The sequence below is a fragment of the Aquila chrysaetos genome, chromosome Z (assembly GCF_900496995.4).
Source record: "Aquila chrysaetos chrysaetos chromosome Z, bAquChr1.4, whole genome shotgun sequence".
NCBI classification, from domain to species: Eukaryota; Metazoa; Chordata; class Aves; order Accipitriformes; family Accipitridae; genus Aquila; species Aquila chrysaetos.
Window position 1 is genome coordinate 68,759,525 of NC_044030.1, and position 25,565 is coordinate 68,785,089.

At 38.8% G+C, this 25,565-nt stretch overlaps 1 protein-coding gene across 4 annotated transcripts in view; it reads left to right on the forward strand.

The window, feature by feature from the left end:
- Positions 1-25,565, forward strand: part of ARL15 (ADP ribosylation factor like GTPase 15) — a 229,220-nt gene that overhangs the window by 152,358 nt on the left and 51,297 nt on the right. The window lies entirely within an intron of this gene.

The window sequence follows — 25,565 nt, forward strand, 5'->3', positions numbered from 1 at the left end:
CTCAGTAGCTTACTGATACAAGTCTGAAACAGGATCGGAGGGAATCTGTCAGTAGCTTCACTGTAAGAAATCATCATGATAGGACTGTGGTGAATCTTTTTATTCATATGCTCCCAAAATTATTTTTTTTATATTCCTATCACTGGCACTGCAATATTTAGAAATACACGGCACCCATTTGATTGATAAATGCTGTTGGTGCATTGGGGTTTTTTTTATTTTTTTACACTTTGGAAAAAAGAGGGATGATTGCTTGGGGATTCCTAGTGGAATCAAATTGCATATTAAGAGAGAGAGACCTCTTTATTCATGACTCCACTTCTCATGAAAGGAAGTGTTTAAATAGGAACATTTGCAGGCCTGTGTGAAGTGTAGTATTCATCTAACTCAGTTTATGATGATAAATTCCATTGCTCACCTAATATACAAACAAGCATCTTCATCCTCTGTGTATGCCTCTATACTCAAAAGAAACTTGCCATATATATATATATGTAAAAAAAATATATATACATGTACATATATACAAAATACATATATATATATATGTGTAAAAAAAACTCTAGTCATCTGCCAGTGTGCTGAGAATATTCTGACCAGCTTTATCTCCTTCTTAGATATCATCTGCATCCGTCTGTTGTTTTTTGTTGTTACACATGCATTGTAAGCTCTAGGGCTGAGCTTCTGTTTTGTATGTGCAGCATCTATTGCAATAGGTACAAGTCAACAGCTGCACATCAGGCAATGCAGTAAAACAAAATAATGGATGAGTGTGTGTGTGTGTTAGATGAGCTGCTGTCATTGTGAATGTGCAGCACTAAGAAACACTGTGGGATGAGTGAAATAGAGAAGACCTACCAGGTTATTTTATTTGGCATTGTTCTTGATAGTATGAGAGGCCAATTTTATTTCTTTGGTTTAAAGCTGGACTGAAACATTTACCCCACCTCTTCCCATATGGAAAAAAGTTTGCCATTGTAAAAGCACTGCTTTTTGACTGCTTCCGCAGTTAGAAACTTGCTTGATTTTAAGTTGGGCTTGCTTTTATAAAGTGTCAAAGTCCATTTGATGTTTGTCTTTTAATACAGTGCTCCTCAAAATGTTTTTAAGCCAAATTGCTACCTGGTCTTTTTAAAAAATATGTGGATAGTCAAACTCAAAGTATAGTCATTGCGTGATGGTCTGTGCTCTCTAGGGTGTTATCCAGGCTAGTTTTGAAGAACTGAACAGCCACGCTGTATTTATGTGCATCATAGCAGAAATACAGTTTTGTGAACTCTCCTGGGCTGGAGCTGAGTTGTAATAGATGTCTGTACAGCATATAATACTGTGGGGCCCCAGTCTCTAGTGGGGATTGTAGATTCTACCATGATAAAAATGATAATGGAGAATCTTCTTGAAAAGATAATTTAGCCTCAGGATGTTGCGTTTTTGTGCATAGATATATACACACACATACATGCACATACATATATACACACACACATGCATGCACTCAGCCATTCAGTTATTAGCAGTTCAGCGGAGATTTTTGTTCTAATACCTACGGAACCATTAATTCCTCATTTAAAATAGAGGAAATGTTCAAATTGAGAAAAGTACTCCAAATTTAATTTACAAGAAGTGAAAAGCAAAGATGAAATATGAGAACTGATTTTAAAAAAAAAGTTTTTCTCATATTCATATGACAAAAAATATTAATCCAATTATTCCCTAGTGATTTGCAGTATCTGGTAGAAATGGAGCAGCAGCAAAAGCCTGGAATATGGTAATCTTGCAGAAGAAATGAGTAACCATGAACAGTATTTAGCAAATTAATTTTAAGTTTTAAAATGCAGGCTCGCTTCTTGTATAGTTCTGCCAGAAAGCAAAAACAAAGCAAAAAATCAGTACTCTTAGACAGATCTGAGATTAGCTACAGTGAAGGAAGTTTCCTGATGATGAAGACTACCTTCTCACAGCAACAAGGAAAGGGCCACTAATCCCTTGAGAGGAAGACAGCAAATATAACTGGGTTTGAGGTGGTTGGTTGGCATGGAGTGGAAGAAAGGGAAAAGAGATGCAGAGAAGTAGTGACAGGATTAGGGCTGTTCCTTCTTTAGGACTTTCCACCTTTCCATTTGTGGTTGGAGGAAGATGAGAGCCAGCTGTTGGCTCACCTGGGTTTTTCAGGAGCCTCTGGCTCCTAAAATAAAACTTCATGGGTGTGGAGAACATCTTTTTGTTACATTTAGGTACTAGCAAATTGAAATAGTTTGTAGGTTCTGCTGAAAAACAAATAATAGTTACACCCAAAGCTAATTTTGTATTAAAGGAAAGTACATACTTTCTGAGCAAGTTCAGGTACAATATTCCAACCATACCAGCATAAAATTAGCTTTCTTTACAGCTATAGTTTCTCTTGATGCAAATATTATTTTAAACTTAGTTTAGAGTCTGTAGAGAGTGCATGGTGGTTAGTCCTAAAAATTGTCCTGTGTTTATGCCCAGAAGCTGGCTGCCCTGTGTCTTATAGCCGTGACTTCAAAAGCCAGTTTGCAGGAGGGGGGAACAGTGGTTTTACTACTGTGCCACTTCAGCCTTGGGTCTGAACTGCAAAGCTGCCAAAATTGCTAGTAATCATGGTAGTGTGAATGAGGGGGTTTGTTTCTTTATTACTGAGAACACCAGCTATTCCAGAAGTTAAGCAAGACCCTTGATTAAATTCACGCAGGCTATCAAACTATCATCAGATGGCATCAACTTTTAGTAAGATATGGTCAGGATTATCTTCTGCAGTGAAATCCCTACAGGCATCGAAGGAATGGTGCTGTGAAGAACAGACCTGCCACTGGCAAAGCTCCAGCCCTGCAGATGTGAGGCGGAGGAGGTTCTGCAGGATTAGGGGAGTAGAGAATACACTGTGTTCAGCCTGAAAACTCTACCCTGGTTTACAATCCTAGGTTGCTAAATATGGGTGGAAGGTGGCAGAAACCAAGAATGTTTCATAAAATTGTTTAGGCAAAAAGTGAAAGCAAAAGATGAAAAAAACAAAAGTTGAACCGTGTACACAGTAGTTTAGAAAGCTATCATAATTCAGCCTATGTACAGAAGGGCTTATAACTTCTCAAAAATGCTTAAATAAATAAATAAATAAAAATCCATGATCTTAAGACCAGCCTCATGAAAACTGTCAAATGTGTTTTGAATGAATGATTTTAATGGTCGGTTTGCCATGTATTTTTGATGTCACGAAACACAACTCTCTTGTGGTGCACTGGACATTTTAAAGTGGTTTATCACTGTTATCTTGGCTACCACTGCTATTCTGCGTTGAGCCAGTGGGACTCTTCACCGCTCCACTGAAGTTTTCTAACCACTGAAATTCAACATAACACAAAACCTAACCAAACATCCGTAGCTTACCCTACACAATTCTTGAAATGGAGAACCCAGTTCCTTACTGCCTTGCCTGATCTTCTAGGACCATGGGGTGGTTTTTTGTTTGGTTTTGTGTTGGGTTTTTTTTTCTCCTGGTGTTAGTCCTATGGCACTGTAAATATAGCAAAGTAAAAAACAAAACAAAACAACCCCCTCCTCAAAAACCCCCCCCCGCACTTATTTTTGTTAACTAGAAAGGTCACAGTCTTTATTTTAAACTTGAGAACTGTATGGTTTCATTATTAGAAAGCAATCACCTAGCTTTTCACCGGGTTGCCTGCTCTCCTGTATGAGACTTACTGCCTCTCCTTACAGTACCTATTCTTTTTGATGGCCTGCTCATAGGGACGTTCAGTTTAGCTGCCCTTCTTCTGGAAGTTCATACCCTGCTCCCTGACTGCTGCTTCTTGAAATTTTCCAGTTACAGCTAGAGACATGAAGTAGCCATTTGTTACTTGGCTAGTGTCTCCTTCCTCTCTTTCCTCCCAGATGATATGTTTTCCTCTTGTGTTTTCACTCTTAGTATGTTTGTGTAGCACTTACCAAAACAGATCCAGACAATGTAATGGGTGTTATGTGTCAATGATAATCAAAGCCATGGTGTTTAAACTGCTTTGCAAAGGTTTGGGTTTCCTCAGTATTCTGAGGTGTATTTGGAAACAATTAGGTCTGTTTTTAGGAAAGAGATCCTTCAGAGTCTGAACAGTTTTTTATTGATTTCAGACTGAAAAATTCCAACAAAAAGCAAGTTTTCTATTGAGTGGTTTAAATAGTTCTGGGAAATTACAATCTAGATTAATTTCTTTATCCTCCAACTTTGTTGTGAAATCATCTGAAAGATACTGTTACCACAACACTAGTTAAATATGTAGTGTAAAACTCCTCAGACAAATGCTGAGTTTTATAGGTAGGTTTGTATTATTGTCATGTCTCTACCAGGGCACAGATTTGAATCAGGGCTTAAGGGGGGGGGAAGTCTTGTCATGTGTAGCATATATGTTTTGCTGAAATAATTTGCAAATAAGTGCATCTGTTAGCTATTGGTGTCCTTGCTTAATAGGCAAGTTTAAAATAACTGCTTATACTTATGTGCTTCTGATTCTTTCTTTTGCAAAACAGATGAACCTCTGTATTCCAAGAATTGTTCCAAATCATATTTTCTGGCAGTGCTCTTACTTTTAGTCATTGTAAGAATTAAAATATGCTTTCCAGCTCTTGCCTAAGTTGTCAGAAAAAAGTCTCTATAGAATAACATGCATACAGTTTTTGCAATCTTTTCTTTTTCTTTTTTTTTTTTTTTTTAAGCAATGTTAAATTTGCTTGAGCAACATCTCTTGTTTTGACTAGTGGAAGATCTAAAAATACACTACTGTATTGACTGAACTAATTACATTTCAGTTCTAGCCACTACCATCTGGATCGCTCTCTTTCTGGTTACATTTTCATTGCACAGATTGCACACGAGTGATTAGCACGAGAGGGTTGTCCAAATTTTGTTCCGGCTGTTAGCAGCAGCTCTGCAGAGCCACACGCAAGTTGCTGTGCCCTTCATCTTCCTGTGTGGATACTGCGTTTCAGTTGGGGTGTCCCAAGGTCAGCAGGGATGTGGAGAAAGTGGGGAGGGTCCAGTGGCAAGCTGCCCGGGTGGTCAGGGGCCACGTTCTTACCAAGAGAGGCTACAAGGGCTTCTCTAGTCTGACAAAGAGAAGGCTAAAACGCAATCAGAATAGTTGTTTACTTGAGAAGCAGTTATGAGGATAATGAAATCAAAACTCATTCTCGGTAGAGCCAGGTGACATGGCATAAGGAGTGATAGCCACAAGTTGTGGCTTGGGTGGCTCCGGCTGGACATCAGGAAGGAAATCTCCCCCAGGAGAGCATGGCTGCACTGGGACAGAGGGGTTGTGGAGTCTCTCTTTGGAGCTTTTCAAGACTCATGGAGATAAAGCGACAGCTGGCTGACCTGGTGATGGTGTTGGTCCAGGCTCCTGCCTGAAGCTCCAGAGGTCCTGTTTCCCTTTGCCTGAGCTCCCTGATGCCTGTGAGCAGACCCTGGGTGCGATCTGTGATTCCTACCAGTGAATTATAGGCAAAATTTTCTGCTCAAGGCAGGTGCTCTGCCAGGCCACAGGTTTCAGCCGTGATAAAAAGCCATTACGTAACTGAAACTTTCTCCCTCAACCTTTTCAACCCATGCCTCACTTAAATTGAGAATTTTACGTGCCTCACTGTGGCATATAGGAGATACCTGAGTGGTACAGTTTAGCTGTGACAAATTGCACGCCAAGGGGTGTCCCGCCTGAGGGAAGCCTAGCTGAAGCTATCGAGTTGAGTTCAGGTTGAGAGCCCTCCTGAGCTTGGGTGAAAAGTTCTGTTCCACAGGTGTACATTAGGCAGTGCTTGCAAGAAGTCTTAGGGTAACCCTTGGCAATACTTCGCGCTTCTTTCTCTGTTCTTTCTGCTGTTCCTAAGGTCATTTTCGCATAGTCTTTTCTGTCTCAGTGTTGTAATGTATAGGTTTTTGCTGTTAGCAGAATGTCTCGGGAGATAGCTTGTGGATAAACACTGAAACTAGAGAGAAAATGGGATGGCATGACTGTGTCCCCGTCAGTGAAAAGCAAAGGTCTTTTATTTATGTGCCTAATAAGGAGTTAGCTAGCATTGCCTCTGAAAAGCCTATAGAAAGCTTTCAAAACATAGGAGGTATTTAAATTGTACCAGCCCAAGTCACAGGATTTGTTGTAGAAAGTGTTCAAAAAGCAGTATTTTAAGATCCAAGGTTTTGGAAACCACCAGTGTTAGCAAAAACGATGACATTCTCCCGAGCAACTTGTGGAAAAAGGACTGATACAGTGACCTTGGCCTCTGTCTGTTTTATAGTACAAACTAGTAAAAGAGACCTCAGCCCACAAGCTTAGATAACCATCGCATTTGGATAGCCATGTTTCCTCCTCTTAACTCTTGTTGTTTAAGACACCTGATTTTAAAGACTAACATCTCATGAATGGATGCTGTTGAGTCTAATGCTACATGCCAGCTCTGCTTTTACATACATCAGTTTGAAGCCTTTAATACTAGTTGAGTGGAATTATTACGTGAAGATGTGTTGCAAGTAGATCTCATGACCAGAACAGGCAGCATTTGAGTTACTAAACTTTATCTCTTAACAATGTAAACTTAGTCCAATTTATTCAACCTATTGACTGTCTTCTTATTGTACGTTCACATGATACTGTAGTACAGATAATAAATGGTTGTATTCACTGCAGAAGACTTTTTTTTTTCCTGTAAACCAGCCAATAGTTTAGGAATAAGCACATTTTAGGGGAGGCTGTCAACAGCAAATAGGTATGAAGCAGTGCTGATCAACTGGGAGCTATGTACTACAGTGAGGTATGAAAAGTTCTCAAACAATTCCAGTGATGCATGGGTTGAAAAGGCTGATGGAGAAAGTTTCAGTTACATACTAGATTTAACAAGCCAGCTTGATTTTTTTGTTTTTTAATTTTATTTTTTTATTTTCATTTTTTCCCCCAGCCCTGTCCTTGGCCACTTTTTCCTCATTCCCAAGCTGCAAATTTGCTTTCCTGATAGCTGTACGAACACTGCTGTTGGAGGCAGGAGGTGGAGATGCTTTTGCTGTAAACAGTGACTGAAATTCTGCATCCTTCAGTGCACTCTCCTCTCTTTTCAGAGAGAGATGTTTGTTCTAGGGTGGCTCCATGTCCGTTTTACAGTGCAGCCATACTGCGCTGTCACACAGGAAGGGTGGGAACTTCTTCCAGACGCTCTGTTGCAGAAACTGGCAAGTGGGATGCTTCCTGAGAACTGAAAACTTGAGCTAGTTCAGCTTCCACATTGCTAGCTGTTTTCTATCCCATTATGCTACCCAACTGTTTGCCAGTCAATACTATGTTAACATCTAGTACCATTTTACCCTCCAGCTATTTTCCTTATGTTTGCAAGGCAAGGCTAAAACATTTTTTTCATTTGTATAGGTCTGTTTTCTGTGTTTAGTCATTGGGCCAAAGCAGCTTCTCTTCAAGAGGGATCAAAAACAGTTTGTCAGTGATAGCACAAGTTTATGACCAGCTCCATGGGGCATTATTAAACATGGAATTTAGCCCCTTTTTGCAGAATAACTTTGACACATCTGGTTTAAACAGTTTTAGTGCAGCAAGGAGATAAGTAGAAGTTTCTTTGCACAGTAGATTAGTTTCAGATGAGGTATGGGATCCCCTCAAATTCAGGTTCACATAAAAAGTACACCAATGGGACAGCCACCCAAGAAAAGTGCATAGCCATCCATTGAATATGTGAAAATAAATGGTAGGCCTGCAGCACAATAAAATAAGAAAGAAAAAAACAAAGATCTTGTCACAGCCCCAGAAGGAAATGTAGGGTAATTGCCCAGAAAAGGAGAAGGACGAGTGCTGAATTCTTTTACAAAATCCCTATTCTTTCCCTGCTTTCTTTGCCAGAGCACCTCTGATCCAGTTTTATTCCATGTTCCCCTTCAGTATGTTCATGTTTTTACAGATATAGCACATTTTATGACACCCACTAAAGTTATCTGCTGTGAAATTCAATTGTTTAAATACTTTGTCCTTTTGTTACCCTTTTCTAATGGATTGCCAATACATATTGCTTTCTCATCAGATACTGATAGTCCCTTTAGTAGACTGTACTATTCTGTAAAATGGTGATGAACACACAATATGGCTTATAGGTAGTGAAGTACAAAGTAGTTGTTTCAGCAATTTGCTCTTGAATAGGAAAATACAGTCTGTGTCTGTTTAATATTCACTAGGCTACCCTGGTGTTTAAGGCATGTTGCTGGTAGATACTTCTCTGAACATTCAGGTATATTATTACTGCATACATTTTAGAAAAATATTTTTACTCATTTTAAAGGAAAATTAAGGGAGAGGTTTAGTAATACACATGTAAATTAAGGCAGAATATGTGAAGGCCTTATGAAATCTTAACAAGAACTGCGTTTATTGTCATTAAAAGGTGGGAGACCTGGTCTGAATGGCTGGCTTCTGGGAGTTAGCAGACTGGCATAAATACAGGATAGAACATCATCATGCAGATTAATTTTTATGTAAATTATTTCTAGTTCACATTTTACTGGTTAAATAATGTTCAGTTGTATATCTTCTCAAAGTAGACTGGTTGAGAATCTGAGAAATCTGGTATTTAAGTGGTCTGTTGTAAAATCTTTGAAGTAGCTCAAGAAATGTCTCACTTTTTGCACAGACTGCAGAAATACAGTAGTTCTTGATCAATCTGTGTGGGGAAGTTGAAATGATGTAAAATATGTTTAACAAATACAAGTATTTTTAAATTTAGTTGGAAGTACGTACAGTTTAAGTCACTGTAGGTGGTCTCAGTAAAGCCATTTCAGATGCGGAAAAGGGGTAGTGTTTTCATTCCCTTGTGTTATATGTACATTATCATGGTTCAAGTTAAACTATTTCCAAAATAATTGGAACATGAGGAAGTTGGTTACTAGCAAAGTTAATTCAACCTGCCTCCTGCTGTAAACTTTTTACTTCCTAGAGAGGATACATTTTGTTAAAAAAAAAAAACCAAAACAAGTAAGAAAGAGAAGTAAAGTAGAAAGTATTGTTCTATCATGTAATTAAGTAACTGATGTCTTTTTATGATAATACATTTGGGTGGTCTGTTCTTGAAACACTTGATTTGTTAGGAAACATTACCATTTCCGCAAGTAATCTCCAAGTCCTAAATATTTTTTAAAAAATTTGCATTGTGGTATTTCATCAGTGCATTACTCACCAGTTAAACTCTCTAAACTGCTGTCGCTTGGCATTGGAAAGGGCTTCCAGGTTTTTTTCTATCAGCAAAAACTTCCGTAAATTATAATATTGCTTGGCAGAGCATAAAGAATAAATACTAGAAAACCAGATGATTTAGGACAAAATAAATGGAAAGACTTGAATCTCATTTTGCTTTTCTTTGGAAAAAGAAGTCTCTGTAGTTTACAAAACATAGAAAGTTTGAAATTGCTTTCAGCCGCAATGTTTGTTTAGGTGTGGTGACCCTTTTGTATCCTTGTTGTAGTTTCCTCTCAATCAGCACAATTCTGATTGTCCCCACTGGACACTGTGGAGATTTAGAGGCTTGCTTGCTGCAATGGACCTCAATGATTTTGAGGTTAGGCACGCTGCCACTGAGTCTAGCATCATTTTAACTGCCAGTGGTAATGAGCTGCTGAGTTTTTCAGATTAAAATAAAACCAGCTTGAATATATTTAAATATTATGCTAATGTACATAAACACTAATAGATTGAGTAACATTCCTGTAACCAAAGCAATCTACCCAAACCCAATTTTAGTAGACTCGACTGGCTGTCAGTTTACTCATTCTGTGCACAAGTTTTTAAACTTTAGGTACCAGCAGGAAATAGCTAATGCAGTCACTACTTCTTATAGTTTATAGTGGTGAAGGGTCAATATTAAAATATTTCTGTGATGCAGTTGGTGAAAACAGTCTATGATGATTTTTCTCAAGCCTGATTTGCAATACTATTGCTTTACTTTTCTAAATTCATAAACATCTGTAGAATCAATTTTTGCAAAAGTAATATACTCATTATATACCCAACTGGCCTTTAAAAAAAAAAGAGAGAGAGAAACAAAAATAAAACTAGAATAAAATCATACTTATTTGCTTGAAGATTTTAAAGATCAACATTCTTCTCAGTTTGTTTTCAATGTGGTTCCACTGCTATTAAGTTCCAGGTTTTGTTACAGAACAAAAATAACTATTGGAGTTGAAGTAATCTGATGCTTGAGTTATTAGGAAATTTAGGACACTTAGATTTCCTTCTTTAGGATATTCAGGAATCATTATGCTATCATCCCCTTATTCCAAATAAGGGCAAAGATGGAATGTGAAACTAGAGCCCTTTGCTTCCTTCTCTTTTAGTCCGTGCATGCTGCTGTAGCAGCAGCCAAGCTACATGGCGTGAGTAGTTAAATGCTGTGGCTGCATCCTCAAAACGGGGATTTGATTGCTTGCACACGAGACCTGAGCTCACACAGTGGGTACAACCTGACAAGAGCGCTTAGAAATCTGTGGAGTGATTATGCATTTTGTTCACAGGTGGAAACTCTGCTCAAGAGAGGAGGCTCTCTAGGGAAAGAGCAAAATCCTCTCTTGTCATGGCTCAGAGGCATGCTGATGCCTCCTGCTAATGCTCAAGTTTCTGCTGACTGTCTAGACAGTTTCCATTCGGTAACTCTGCTTTTGTTTCTTGTGATGCTCTGTGTCTGCAAAGACCATGCTCATCTCTGACAAGAACATTCTCTGTGGCTTGATTAAGTCAAAGTGATCAAAAACTGTAGAGGCAGGTTTTCCCTATAAGGTTTGTCTCGAGTCCTTAGACATATGCCTTCAGCAATCATTCTTCAAGTTAGGAATAAAGGTTTTGATTTAAATAGGAAGATCAGACAGTACACGGCTCCTGCCATTCACAATAATTTTCCCTGTTCTGAGGAGAAAAAATGCCAGTGCTGGAAACTCCTTAGCTCTGTAATTTCTCAAGCCAGTAGAACTTCAGTGTGTCCGCTATGTATACATTTGCCATTGTAGAGCCTGATCTATGATATATATTTAAAATAAAAAACTAAACCCAAAACAAAACCCCCCACAATCTGAAAAACCAACCCCCACACCCCCACCGCCCGCCTCCAACAAACCACACACAGTATGAATGATTCTTGGCAGATATCTCTGGAAGCTGATAATAAAGTAAATACCAGCAGTTCAAGAAAATATGATTCTGAATTGGAGATAGGAGAAAATGGAGAAATATTGATGCCTTGTGAAACAAAGTTTTTGCTTTAGGCATTGCAAACTCTTAATTTTTCTAAAATCCTTGACTTAAAGGACTCCTGATATGGATGCCGATTATAACTTCCTTTAGGAATGGTACTATTAATTTTCCTTTAAAAGTTACATTGTTGATATTAGCAGATATATCTTCATAGCTTTGTTTCCTGGTACCAAGAGAAGAAAGTATGTTTGTTGTACCAAAAATGGGCCATCTTTCTTACTGTCTTCAACTTGAAAATACAGTTGCAACAACCAGAATTAAACTACAGCCAAGTCAGGTTTTGTGTGGAGCAGCCACAAGGTATTTCAGAAGTTACCCCACAAAACATTGATTACTGGCCCCAAACTGCAATGACGTATCCAGCAATGTGAGTGCTCCTCTTTATTTTCTGAGCAAAGTAAAATGCACTAGTGTAATCTGCTGATGAAGACAGTTTAAACTAACCTTTTCTTTGAGCTGAAATGTACTGGAGCTTATACAATTAACTACTTTATCTTGCTGAAGTGAGTGTGTGTGGGGGGAATGATAGTAGAAACATCTGCAGCACGGCAACTTTATATACTGCTACAGATGTTAAGCAAGAAGATATCTGATTCCCCTTGGATCCATTTATATCTGTGATTTGAAAAAGGAAGGCAGTTATACCTACATCAGGTGCTGTGTAAGAGTTGGGGTATGCCACATTCAAGCATTACAACCTTGCATCCTTCAAATGTTTTGTTAATCTTGCTGTGATATCTTGGACCTAGATAAAATAAAATAACTTGTACAAATATAAGATCCCTGGTCCTGTTTTGGATTATTTGTAGTAATTGTCTTTTTTTTAATTCTAAAAGGAAGGTTATTACTATTTTTAGTGTGTTTGAATTCCTTCATATGCTTTAATCATTATTCATGCAATTGCACCTGAAATGCTCCAAATATACTTTTTTTTTTTTCTGGTTGTGCACTAGGGTTTGCTGTGATTATATAACTAAGATGATTTTTGAAACTTAATCTCTCCTCTTTGGTTCACTTACATTAGTACTGCATAGAAATATTTGTATTTTGATCAGATGATTTTCATGTTGCCATAGAAATGTCTAAGTGTGAGTAGATGTGGAACAACACTCTGTCCCATGTCTTCGAATTGTATGGGCGATATTGCTTCCTGAGCAGACAGTGGCAAGGTTTTGCGACACTCTGAGCTGGAGCAATAGCTGCTTTGGTGACTTGAACGTGTAAAATAACACGTAGCAGAGACTTGCAATGCTGCTGCCTGAAGTTTGATCTCTCATTTTCACTCGGTGCTTCTTTGGCCTGTCAGGATCGCTTCAATTGCTTGAGCCAGGACAACAGCCCTCCAGTTGAGTGAGCTCTGCTCAGCGTCTGGGTGCGTGAGTGCGGTGAGGGTGTCTGTTAGGTGGGGAGTCTGCAGAGATGCTTTGGGGGGGGGGGGGGGGGGGTGCACTGGTGACTAGAAATACATTGCAGCTTCCATGTGGTGCTCTCCCCCGCTCCTGTGACTTGTCAAAGTGAAACAGCGAACAGCGAGGTGGAAACTGGGCCTCTCGTGCCCTTAGACCAGAATGGCTTCACATCTACAAGCTCACTGGCATGCTGCTCTGAAATTGGTTTGAGTTGTGGAATGTGCAGCACCTGGGTTAATTTGCAAGGAGGCAAACGTATTGGACGGGTGAGCAGTAACAGGTTTCCCCAAGGTGGGAAAATGAAATGCGGTTTCAGATGAAACTCGTTTGCTTAGTTGTGTCTTAGCTGATGGCATTAGGTGCTGTTCTGTGACCTGCTCCTCTTTGTTTCATGGACAGACTGCTCTTAAGGCTTTGTCAGGTAGGTCAGTGGGTGTTTGCCTTCGTTGTTCAAAAAATCATGGAAAAAAGTTAGTTTTATTTGCGAGAAATATGTTCTGATCAATTATAAAACTCCAACTGAGGACCAGTGCCTGGGTACTGTTAAACACCATATATGAAACAGCACTGTACTGTCTCTCTTAAGGATTGTATGTATACCAAGGCATGCAGCAAAGGATTAAACAGACATGCAAGTAAATCTCTCCCATAAAAAAGATATTGTGTTATATTGTATATGACCTGTAGCCCAAGACGCTTTTATGAACTGCTTATCCACTACCATCCAAACCTACTCCCCTGTCTGGTACCAGCACTCATTATAAATCATCAGTGTTTCTCTCTTTTTCTTAATACTTTCCTGCTCTAGTTGCATTCTGTTTTTTTAAATCCTTTAATTAGTATTAAGAAAAAGTTTTTTTAAAAGACTTTTTTTTGCTGGGTTTTGCCTTTATGTTATTCTTCATCCAACTGATTACCCTGATTTTAAGGATAGTCAGGGTAAGAGAACTGCTGCAAGAACCATCTGTCTGGACTTACTAAATGACCGAGAGGGTGTCTGTCTGGGTGATCTGCATTTAAATTGTATCATCTTATCCTCATTATCTTTCTGTGTAATTGTCTGGGGACTTTTCTGAAGGATTCCTTTAGCATAAATCACAATGTATGATTTCTGATACCTCATTTTTGTCTGTGTGGCTTAAACCAGAAATATATTAAATTTGGTCCTTAGAGTCCTCTTGGGTCACTCTTTTTTGTGCCTTTATAAATTAAATCCCTTTTTCCCTCTCGTCTTTTTTTTTCATCCCTGGATTATTTGACCACTGGAAAGAGCTGATGCCCTAAACTTACAGGGAGTGTGTGTTCCCCAGTTTTTCAGAGTGTTATTTGTGTTAACATATTAATGTGTTTTTTCTCATATAATCTAATGATGGTGGCATTTTTAATCAGTTTTGAAGGACCATTCTGAAACAGCCTGTGAAATTTGAAAAATACTCCAAAAGGAGCTGTCTGACTAGGTTCGAGATACTCATTAACAAACATCCATAAATTCATAATTGCAGACTGGCTTCCTTGTTTACCATTTTTCTTTCATAACGACAATGAGACATGACAGCTAGTCCCAGGGGTTTACTGCACTTCTCGGCTGGTTGATGTCACTCTGCCTTTAGACCTGTGTCTTGCAGAGCAACCAAGGGACTCACTGATCTCCCACAAATGTGCTACCTGTCACGTCTTATTGTCTTAAAACAGACCCGTCTGATTACTGAAATGGAGAAATATTTGTGCATAAGGGTTTAAACTCATCTTAAAAAGGCTGTCTCCACTTCTGTAACAGACCCAAAATTGAGATACAGTTTAAATTAAGAATATAGGAAAAATGCTTCAGTTTTGAAGAATTTGTTTGTGAATCTGCATTCCTTTATTTTGGTGTTGGAAAAAAACCCAAACTGTGACTTTGAAATAGATCGAGGTCTTCCACTCTAACAGAATTCTTCTCATTACATGTTTGTTACTCGATTTCTATCCAAAATTAGAATTCTGCTGCTCAAATCAGTAATTTTTCAAGGTGAAGTGAAAACCCAATTCCAATTTTCTCAAATTTAACTGGTTTGCTGTATAATTTGGTCAGAATTTCATATCCTGGTAAATACAATGACTTTTTTGGCCTTGAGATTAACATGCTTTTGTACATTTATTATGATTATTAAGTAAATGCTGTTTTTGTGTTATAAATTCTTTGGACTGATCTGGACATCCCCAGATACTTCTCAGTTGGCTGCTATGTTTTGGATTCTGGACTGAATTTTAAACTGGTGTTTGGATCTGCTCAACTGTGCCGCTTAAACTCTAATTGTCATTTTTGGACTAAAAGAGCAAGCAGAATTTTTCCCTGAAGGCTTGGATGTGTTCATCATTCAGCCTTAAAACTGTTAAGCTTGCAAACAATTTGAACTTGATTACTATTATGCAGAGCCATGTCCTCCAAACAAAATTAATGGCAAAAACGCTTTTGAATTTTTCTGGGAACAGAATTGGGCTCTTACAACCTCGTTCCATGTGCTCATCTTTCCGAAATTGGCTCAGAATTGGTATTGCCAGTGTATTAGCAATGACGCTTCCGCCTTTGGGCCACATGGCTGGTTAGTTCACCAGTATGGCTCTACCAGCAAAGAGCAGGTTTAGCCACCTACCCATGAGGATCCCAGCAGTGCCAGAAGCCCCCCATGCAGTGGCGTGGACCCCCCTGGCAGCCCGGCTCGGGAGGTGCAGCTGGAGGCTTCCCATGCTAGAAGGGGATCAAAATTTCCTGCGTACAAAGCTGGCTTCAGCTTGATCGGTGACTTGATGAACTCTCATTCCTTGCTTGACTCAGAAAGAACATGCATCCTGCCCTGGCATACTGAGATTTGTCAAGTTTCTTGCTCTGAGAATCATGGAATTGGGAGTCCTTGCATATTAATCGCTCCTAATGCATTTGATCTCGGTGCTGCTTGCTGTCTCAACGTCACGGTCTCGCTTGCTTTCTGCAGCTCCCATCAGGCTGGATGCGGTTGTTTGGGCGATGGTTTAATTTCCTTGTCAGCCGTGTTGGCGCGTGAGGCTGTGATACCCGTGCAGCTGGGGGAGGTGTGTGTGACTCCCAGGGCCCTGTGTTTGGGGACCCTGCTGCAGCATGGTGCCCCACGCCAAGCCCCCACTGCCCGTCGCATCTCTGCCCGCCTCGTGATGGGTCGGGTACACCAGGCACATCCTTCTCACAGAGGCTTGTCTGTCACTGGCTCCTGTCAATCAAGGGGCGTTTGCAAATTCTGTGTGATCCCTCCACAAGTACCCAGTATATTGATTTTTTTCCCCCCAAATATTAAACGCTGGATCGCTGAAATAGAAGTAAAACCACCCAAACCTTATAACTGGGACAAGAAGCAGTAACTTGGACTAGTTTCTGAATATTTACCTTTATTACTAATTTAGCAATTGGTAAATAATTAGTAATTAGTAAGATGACGCACACTAGTCATCTTGGTTTGACACCTCACAAATTTCAGCCACCGTTTTTAAGGGAAGACAACAACCTTTGTCTGGAAAAGTGACATTTTGAGCCATTCCAGCCCCATCTTTAATTAATCTTAGAAGCTGGCTTCTAAGACAAGAAGATGTAATTGCAGAAAGACACAAAATATCTCCATAATTACCAGTTTCATAAAGTACTTGAAAATTGTGAGAGGGAGCATATTGCAGATCTCTAAAAATAAATAGTTTGTAAAGTCATAATCATTGTAAAACAGATTTACTTGTGAAGACAGTATTACACATGTTAAGGGTAGTCTGTCACTTACAACATGTAGTACATATGTGACTTGAAAAAACAAGCCAGTAAAAGCTGTATTAATGATGAATTTTATTTCAATTCTGTCATTTTAATGGATGTAAAATTGTGAAAATTAGGAAGGAATTGATAATATTTTTTAAAATTTAATCCTGAAAACATTTTTTGAAAAGTAAACCTAGTTTTTGAAAACATGAGCTTACCTGTATTTTGTGAAAACAAAGCAGAAGAATCCCCTTCTTCAATAGGTAATGTCTCATTTTGACCATGCCACCAGTTCTTGTTTTACTTTTTCTTTCATTTTTTTTAACTTTAGATTCTATTGCTGGCTATATTGGAAAACTACTAAAATAATGTCATTTTCCAGATAATGTTCTTAACTTCTTGGCATATGTTCCTTCTTTCAAACCCCTCAGGATAATCCACAGCTCCACAAAAACATGAGTCAAATACATTACAAATTTCCCTCAGAGAATCAACATCTTTTCCAGCTGTTTGGATAGTCTGTCGAAAACCTGACCAGACCTCTCATCTCCCAGTATTGTTTTGGGCTTTTATTTTTTGTCTTTGATTTGTTCAATGCTATAATTTCTAAACTGAGCCAATAATTTCAGTCTCTTTGGTTTTCTTTACAATACTTACACTGGACAATAAAACGATCTATTATCCAAAGAAGATTGTATCGTTTTCAACTATTTCTATTCACTAGTGCAAAATTTCTTACCCATGTCAACAACCCCCCTTTTAAAATCCTCCCTAGGCAGTTTCATATATTATTTATGGATTAAAATATCTCAACCATATTCCTAAATAGACTTCTGCTTGTTTTGATTGGTTTCAGATAGGTGAACAGCAATTATGGGGGCCATATAAAGCTCTTGGTAGATGTTCTATTTTAAATATAGTTTTGGCAACTAGGTAAGTTGCTTTAAAAAAAAAAAAAAAAAAAGGCATTTGTGATCATTCCAGTTAATTCCTTGTGTATTTTGTCTGGCAAGGTAATATAAATCTAGTTGTAACAGCTTTAAAGATTGGCAAGTTACCTAGTAAGCAGCCTAAGGTGGGAATTGGGCCTCAAAAGTGTTCCATCTCAATTAGCAAAAATAAGCTTATCCCTCAGCCTGTCTACCCAGGACCATTTATTTTCTTCTAACCTTTAATAAACCTTCATTGACTATGGAGACAGAGAATTATGTTAAGAGAATCCAGAGTTGGACCAGTTAATATCCATGAACAATACGATCTCCTGCTCTATTTTTCATTTGTTGCCTGCAAGGGGAAGAAAGCAAAGGAGGTTATAACCATAGTAACACTATGTCCCAAATCTCACAATATATTAGATCACACTTTTAAAATGTTATCATTAAATATGATAGCCAGCAATCAGGAAAGTGTTTGTCACTTGAGTTGCCAAGGTCTCTCTCAATGGAGGCGCTAATTGGGTGATTTTGTGCTCGATGACAGACGTTACCTGCCGGTTCCTCCTGAATATGGGAACTAACACAATAACAGCTCTTTGACATTGTCGGCCACAAACTGCTTGGGCGTTCAGCAAGCTGGGGGCTGGCTTGTAGCTGCAGGACATGGTCCTGCTCTGCTGGCAGCCCTGCTGAGGATCCCAGTCCTATGCCTGGCCCAGCTCTGAAGACCCTGAGCCATCCTGCTGGTGCTGGATGGCTGCGGGTATGTGCCAATGGGCTTCAGCCTTTCCCTTCCCTCCTCCTCCTCCTCCTCCTCCTCCCTGTCTCTGGCTGTTGGCCCTCTTCTCCTGCCGCTGGGCAGGGGGAGCTTGTCCCACACCTCCAGCTCCCTCTGCTCACCCTGCTTGCCTTCCTGCCCCAAATTTCCCCACCACTGCCCCTGCTGCAAGATACCACCTGTGGCATAACCTGTCTGGTTGCTTAAAACCCCCACTCTGTCTGTAGGCTTTAAAAAAATGAAAAAAAAAAAAAAAAAATTTAAAAGCATACTACTGATGTTGAAGCTTGCCCAGATCATTCTAACTGAACTAAGTGAGCAAATAATTACTCGAGCAGTTACGCCAGCAGATTGTGGTGAGAGGAAACCTCTGGCATGCCGGGGGAAGGAGCTGACATGTGGTGATGACAGCCCAGTTAAGGAATCAGTCATCTTCTCGCGGAGTTCAGCCGCAGGCAGCACTGATGGCACGGTTGTTGCCCCATGCACGGCACCAGGCTGCCTTCTGCAGCCCCCGGCCCCACGGCGTGCTTGCCGGCTGGGGAGGGTGCTCTGTGGCTGCGCGCTGCCACGCTCAACTGCGGTTCGCCACGTTGAAAGTTCAGCAGCTTCCAGTTTTTGACCGTTGTCTTTCAGAGACGTTTAAAGAGTTGGCACCTGTGCACTCGCCTCCAAAACAAAGAAACAAACCTCCAAAAAACAAAACCCCAAAAACTTATACAGGAAAAAAATCTGGCAAACTGTAATGAATCCCTCGCCTCCCTTGTCTACACATAATCACACACGCTTGCTTTTGCATTATCTATTGGAGCAAAACTTGAGAGTGAGTTTAAGAAGAACCCAGATGACTGTCCGTAGTGCCTGTGTTCTCTGAGATGTCCTATATACCGTATTTCAAACGTGCTGCACATTGAACTTTGTGTATGTTTGTGTAGTTCGCGTTGGAGGAGTGAAAGAAAAGGTAATTTTCTGAAAGAAAAGCTCTTTTGGAGAGAGCTTTTTGCATTGCTGGGGTGTCTGAGATGAGCACAGTCAGCAGGCCTGAACACAGTGAATGTAGTACTTCTGCTAAAATGTTACATGCAGATATGACACTATTTGCGTGTATGTAGAATTATGTGTGGATCTGATATAGTGGGTGTGTGTTTCTAAAATGTAGTATGTAATGGGTTTTGCATGCAGTGAAAATTTGAATCTCCTTGTCAGTCTAGACACCCGAAATTATGCCAGTGACTACTCTGTAAATTTAGGAGGTCTAATAAAATTTTATTTAGTGATATTCATGTGGGGATTAAGGCTTAACTATTATTTATGGTATTCTTTAAAAATAGCCTTACCTTGGTGGTGTTTCAAAGAAGTATGAAAATCCTTAGGGCCCAACATCCTGCAGTGGGGAAACTATTTAGTTAAGCTGAAGGGGTTGTAGTATTGACCTGTTTGTAAGAAAGCGAGCGCTTGCTATTTGATCAGACTTTGAACTAAAAAAAAAATACTGTGTTGAATGTTTTATGGAACAGGTATTCTCTGTCTCTTAGGGCTGTGAATGGCTATTTGATAAAGGCTTTAACATTTGCAAGTCTGATTGTGGAAACTTTCTTGTTTTGTGAATCTAACTGATTTACTGGGACATAAGTTAATATTAACCTTTCTCATTATAAAGACTGCATTTAGCTTCTGGCAGTATGCAGAAATCATTATTGTCACATGTTTCTAATTTCTGAAAATTAACATTTTTAAGATAAACATGGAAAGAAAAAACTCTGGACACTTCATTAACAGGAAAGTAGTTGAAGTTCTGCCATAAAAGCTTATGAAAAACTGTATAATACTGTTTGGCCCCATATAATTTCCTTGGGAATTCAGATCCTTGAGTAAGTAATAGTAGTTTTATAATTTTCTGTGACAGAGAGTGCTTGTTATGTAAACATAGTTACTAAAGATACTAGGACAGATGTGTTTGATACTGTAAGTTGATCTTACCTGAGCATAAAAGCAACTAAAGTCCTTTTGAATACCTTCTAATATACCTAATGCTTATGCCAAAAGTGCAGAATTTATCTGAATCTGTAACCTTTAGTAAGCCTTTTTGTCTTGAGTATATGTTTCTGAGCTGTGTCTCAAGTTGCAGGCTGCTTGAAAATCAGCCCATAAACTTTTCTTAATGTATAATTGAATCTCATTTCCAGTGCAGAACAACAATAACGCTAGGTGAGCACTGATCAAGATACTAAACACTTGAGGTGGTACGTTTCTTGTGACCTCTTATAAGGAACCTGAATTCTCACATTTTCACTGTGTGGTCCTTGGTCCTGTGGAGTGTACGTGTGAAGAACATTCTGAATGAAATTGCTGATATAACGGCACTTGCCATGAGGAGCAGGAAAAAATGAAGCTACAACCACATGGTCAAACCTCCACCAAAATCGTTGTTGCTTTAGCTCTTATTAATGAGTGATTGCCTCGTCTCCTGTTAGGAGGATGGTGATGCTGTCTAAGAATTAATATGGGTCTTTGTTCTCCCCTACCCCCGCATCTTCTTCGGATTGTAAGTATTGGATACTTTCTTACCTTTCGTTCTGTGTTTTGGAGTTTGTTATTGCTACAGTAGGGTCTTGAGCTTGCCTATGTTTATGTAGGCACATCCTCTTGGCTAATGGCTGTCATCTTTGCCAATAGCATCTGACTGATTTTTAAGATGAAAAAGCAATAAATCTATGTTTCTAGTACAAACTTCGTTTCATTCTTATGAGCTAGAAGGAAATGGATTAAACTTTAAACAATATTAAGTATCTCCCAGACTGTTAATAATTAACATTAATGGCAATTCTATATTTTACCAGTCTTAATACTTTCTTCTGTCAACTATTTTGTTGATGAAACTTTTTAATACATTAATTGGGCAACTAGTGAACCTTGCCTTACCATGTCACTGTGGGCATTAAGAATGGTGTGTCTGCAGCTTCTGGATTAATTGTAATTGTAAACGTGCTACTGGCAGATGTCTTTTCAGTTGGGACATTGCACCTTACTGCATACTATTTCTTCTTCCATCTTGACTGCCATATTGGGGTATGGTGGTCAAGAAAGTTGGGTTGCTTTGGTCCTGGATAAAGTTGAAAAAGTCCCCCAAATTATTATGTTGAAACAGTTCTTTGTTTAAAAAAGAAAAAAACAACTTTTTTTGAAACTGAAATATGTTGTGGAAACCTGTCAGTTTTAATGGTATAGCTGTTGAAAAGCTCGGTATTTTATTTTATATGGAAAGGATTGTTCTAGTGTTCTCTGCAGTAAGGTAATATTGAAGATGCAACAAACGTATTCAAATAATAGTTGAAATGTTACATTTTGAAACCTAAAAACTAGCAACTTTTTCAAACCAGTTGGGAATGGTAATTTTGTAGGCGAGACTCCCACAATCTCAGCTTTTGAATTAACTTTTATAAAATTTCCAAATATTGCAACTAACTAAAAAGTAGAAGTTCTAGCTTCTGAAAATACTGTTGTGAGCTTTTTGATTTTCCTACAGTTGTACACTAAATAAGACGTGATCACTATGAAGTAAAATATATTCAGTGGTAGATACAATTTTGCTTTCTTTTCTGAACTCAAATGTCCTAATGTGACTGAAGATTTAATTACAAGAAGTATGATAATGAACTTCTCAGGTTCTGTACAGAAGCTCATCGCAGTCAGTCGATCAACTGAGAGCACGGAAGAACCATTTATTGTTTAATGTTTTATTTTTTTCTTTTTCTGTACGATCCTTTTTAACTCAGTACAGTGAGGAGATTATGAATTTCAGATAAGTTAATATAAGAGAGTTGGGTTCTGGGGTACCAAAACAGTTATGAATTTCAATGCTTCCTTTATTCCTGGTATTTAATTCTTCAAGCCTTTGAAAAATCACAGCAAGGTTTTTTTATTTCAAATTTCCTAATCACTAAAACAGGCTTTTAGACTTTTTTTCCCCAGTAGTGTGGTGAGAACTCTCATTATTAAAATATGTGATATTTCCTTCTTTATTACTGTCATGTCACAGGTGAGGTTTTGCTTTAAAATAAATATCCTTTGAGGAATTGTTTTGAACATGGTTTCCTAAGAAAACAAAGGTCGTGCGATGCTGCTTTCTGCATGTGGGTGCATGCCCGTGTGCCCTACTAGCAATAACTTTTGACTTTTGTCCAACTTCAATGTCTCTGAGTGCTCTCCTGAAAAACAAGTTCACCCCGTGCTAGATACCAAAGAATCAGTGCAGGACACAAACCTGTGTTTTACAGAAAACCAAGTTTTACTTGTTCAGCTGCTTATGGAACCACTTGTTTCTTATGTAACATATGGGCTTAATTTGTTTCTTTTCCAAGTTAGGAAAGATTGTTCTTTTTAAACTGATTCTTGCATGACTCTGTCTTGGTCCATGCTGGATTGTTTTCATAGGGAGTTGTGAAATGACAGATTTAGTCCTCATACAGGTGTGCAAGCCAGGAGATCTGGCCCTGTTTTTCTATAGTCTTTGTATGATCACTATTCCCAGTTTTCCTGTAGCATGTGGCTTGAAAGTGTGGACACTTGTCTGGTGTTAGTGACCATATCACCTATTCTTTGGTTCTTTTGCTTTCAAGGATGTGTGTTAGATTTTCTGTAATTTATTTAAGGATACTTTAGTTGATATTGTGGGCATGATTCTCTATTGTCTCTAGCATGACTGGCAAGCCACTGGCATTTCCATCTTTGCAAGCCCAGTTATCCAGCCATACCTGCCTTCAAGCTTCAACTGAAAGCTGAGTGGAGGAGAGATGCATTTCTCCTCGGAACTATGTTTATCTTCCCCTTTTCAGTTCAGCGTATGCCCCGCATCAGTCCTGGGGAACCTAAGGGAGCTCTGCCACTCTCCAGTTATCCTACGTAATTGTTACTTACCGGTTTTGTCTCTTTTTTGTATCAGCTCTACCCCAGACATCCTGATCTTCCACCTCAACAAGGGTCATACTTCCCGTGTGCCCCTGCTTTCCCCGGGGGCTCTGCGGCGGCAGCCAGGCAGACTGCAACACGCCCCCCCCCGCCACGATCCTCCTCCTAACCTGTGTTTTGTTGCCTGTCTTTGCCGCAGCCGATGCACTTTCCTTAAAAAGGAAGTGCTCATATCATTATGTGGATGCTATTTTAATCCGCTACCTAAAATATAAAGGAGTGATAGTTTGGAGTTAGGTTTTTAGCCTTCCCAAAAATAAATTGTCTGCCTTTGAAAACCAAAGAATATTTCTTTAATTAAAAATATATAGCTTTATACTTTGCTATACTGTCAGTGAAAAATAGGAGTAGGACTTTCAGACTGTATTTAGTACTGTCCTGAAACTTTTATTCAGTGAATTATCAAATAGTAGGTATACAATCATTTATTTTGATTTCTTAAATTGAAATAGCATAGAGTGGTAACTAGTAGTATCTGTGAGGAGAGTTTAGGGAACATTTTTTTTTATTACTCGCATCTGCAGTACAGAAAATGGCTCGTCAGGTCCTGGTGTCCCCCAGCACACCGTCTTTGTTTCTGCTCTTTTCATTTGTAGTTAGCTGACATGAATATTTCCACAACTTTTTGAGTTATCAGTCACTTTCATAAGGAGATGGGTAAAGGCTTTCTAATAAAATTTTATCGTTTGACTCTAACTTGGAGGATGTGTTTCCAAGATACTGTTGTTCAGCAGAAAGTAGGCTTTTTCTTTTAAACATGTGCTGCTTGCAGGCCAGGCTCTGAATCTAGGCTGTGCTTAGTGCCTTGATCTCAAGTTTGTTCTGTTTGGTTTGGTTTTGTTAATTTTCCACCACAGCTAAAATGCCAGTGTTTTGTCTAGTAGGAAGAGTGCTATGAGCTTCTGCATGGAGAAGTATGTCTTATTTTGTTTATGCAGATAGATTTAATGGATTATTTCCTCCTTTATCTACCATCTGTTGTTGACTCCTATTGTTTCTGGAAGTTCTTCCCCTCCAAGCCTCCCAAATATATCTTTTAGAAAATATGTCATGCAGCTCTTTTTTTTGTGTCACCCTTAAGAATCTAGTCTGTTGTTCAGTGTATTTGCCACTTGAATGAAAAATGTTTGAATAAAAATGACTAGAGTTTTAAAAAATAAGTATATTGCTTTAGGCACCTGAACAATACATTCTAAGTGCCTGATACCTTCTGATGAAACTGGAAGTGGTTTTATTTTTCAAGAATCAAAATAAGCTGTCCATGGAAGAAAGTGGGAAGTGTTGTGTATTCATTAACAAAAGGCAAGTTGCTGATCCCTGAACTAATTTCTCAGTTCCACAGAACTAAATGTGAAATAAGGTCTTAATAAATATAGCTTTGCTTATTTAACTTAGAACATAAGCTACATATTTTGAAGGCAGACATATAAATTAGAAAAAGTAAGCGGTCTGCATGGCATGAAATCGTTTGAGATTTTTATTTCCCCGCTTTTTGCATTCTATCACTTAAATAGGTAATTTTTATGTGACATAGTATTGAGCATAGATTGACATAAGTATTTCACAATATTGCAAACAAAAAGTGTAGATTTGAGGAGAAATCTGTAGTTACAAAAACTAAGCTGACCATTTCAATGTCAGTTCATTCACTCAAGTTCATTGCATTAAAACACAAAACACCAAAATTTTTTTCTGATTAACATCTTCACATGTTGATAGCTCTGACATAAATTTAACTCTGACGTTATGAGGAGTGGAACGTATATTAACCCTGCCTCCCTGTTATATCAAATGTGCTTTTTAATTCTTACATCTGGGATGTCTTTTTTTTTGTCATAGCTGGATCCTTTACAGTAGTGTTAGTAAAATAGTCATAACTAGGTATTGATTGGAATGACGATTAGATATGGATATTGGGAGAAATGCTTTAGAAGCTGCATGTGACCTTGTATTTCAACAGCACAGAGGTTAAGCATGGCTTCAGTTACTCTTAGCACTGGTGAGTGGTCACATTGCTGGTCAAAGCAGCATAATAATCAGAGGAGTAAGTCTTAAATTGGGATGGTGAAGTATTTTTTATCAAATTACAATAAACTAACATAAAGGAGGATTGTTTTGTGAAATGGCAGTGTTATCCTCTTAATACCTATGGCAATACATCTGACTGAATTAAAACCATTCTAGTGTTAGCCTGCTGTCTTTATTAGAAGAGAGTGGGTTTCTCTGTGAAGCTTTGCAATTGATTGAAATTAAATTATAACTGTGATGGCAAAGTGCTTTGTTTGAGTGCTTTTAAGTCAGATGGGTATGTGCCCTTGCGCGCTGGAAGGATGCGGAAAGCATTGTGCTCAAGTAAATGAGATTCAAGGGGTCAAATTAGCATGAAAATTTCAAATATCAGGCAAAAGTTGGGGCAAGAGTTAGCCACCATCA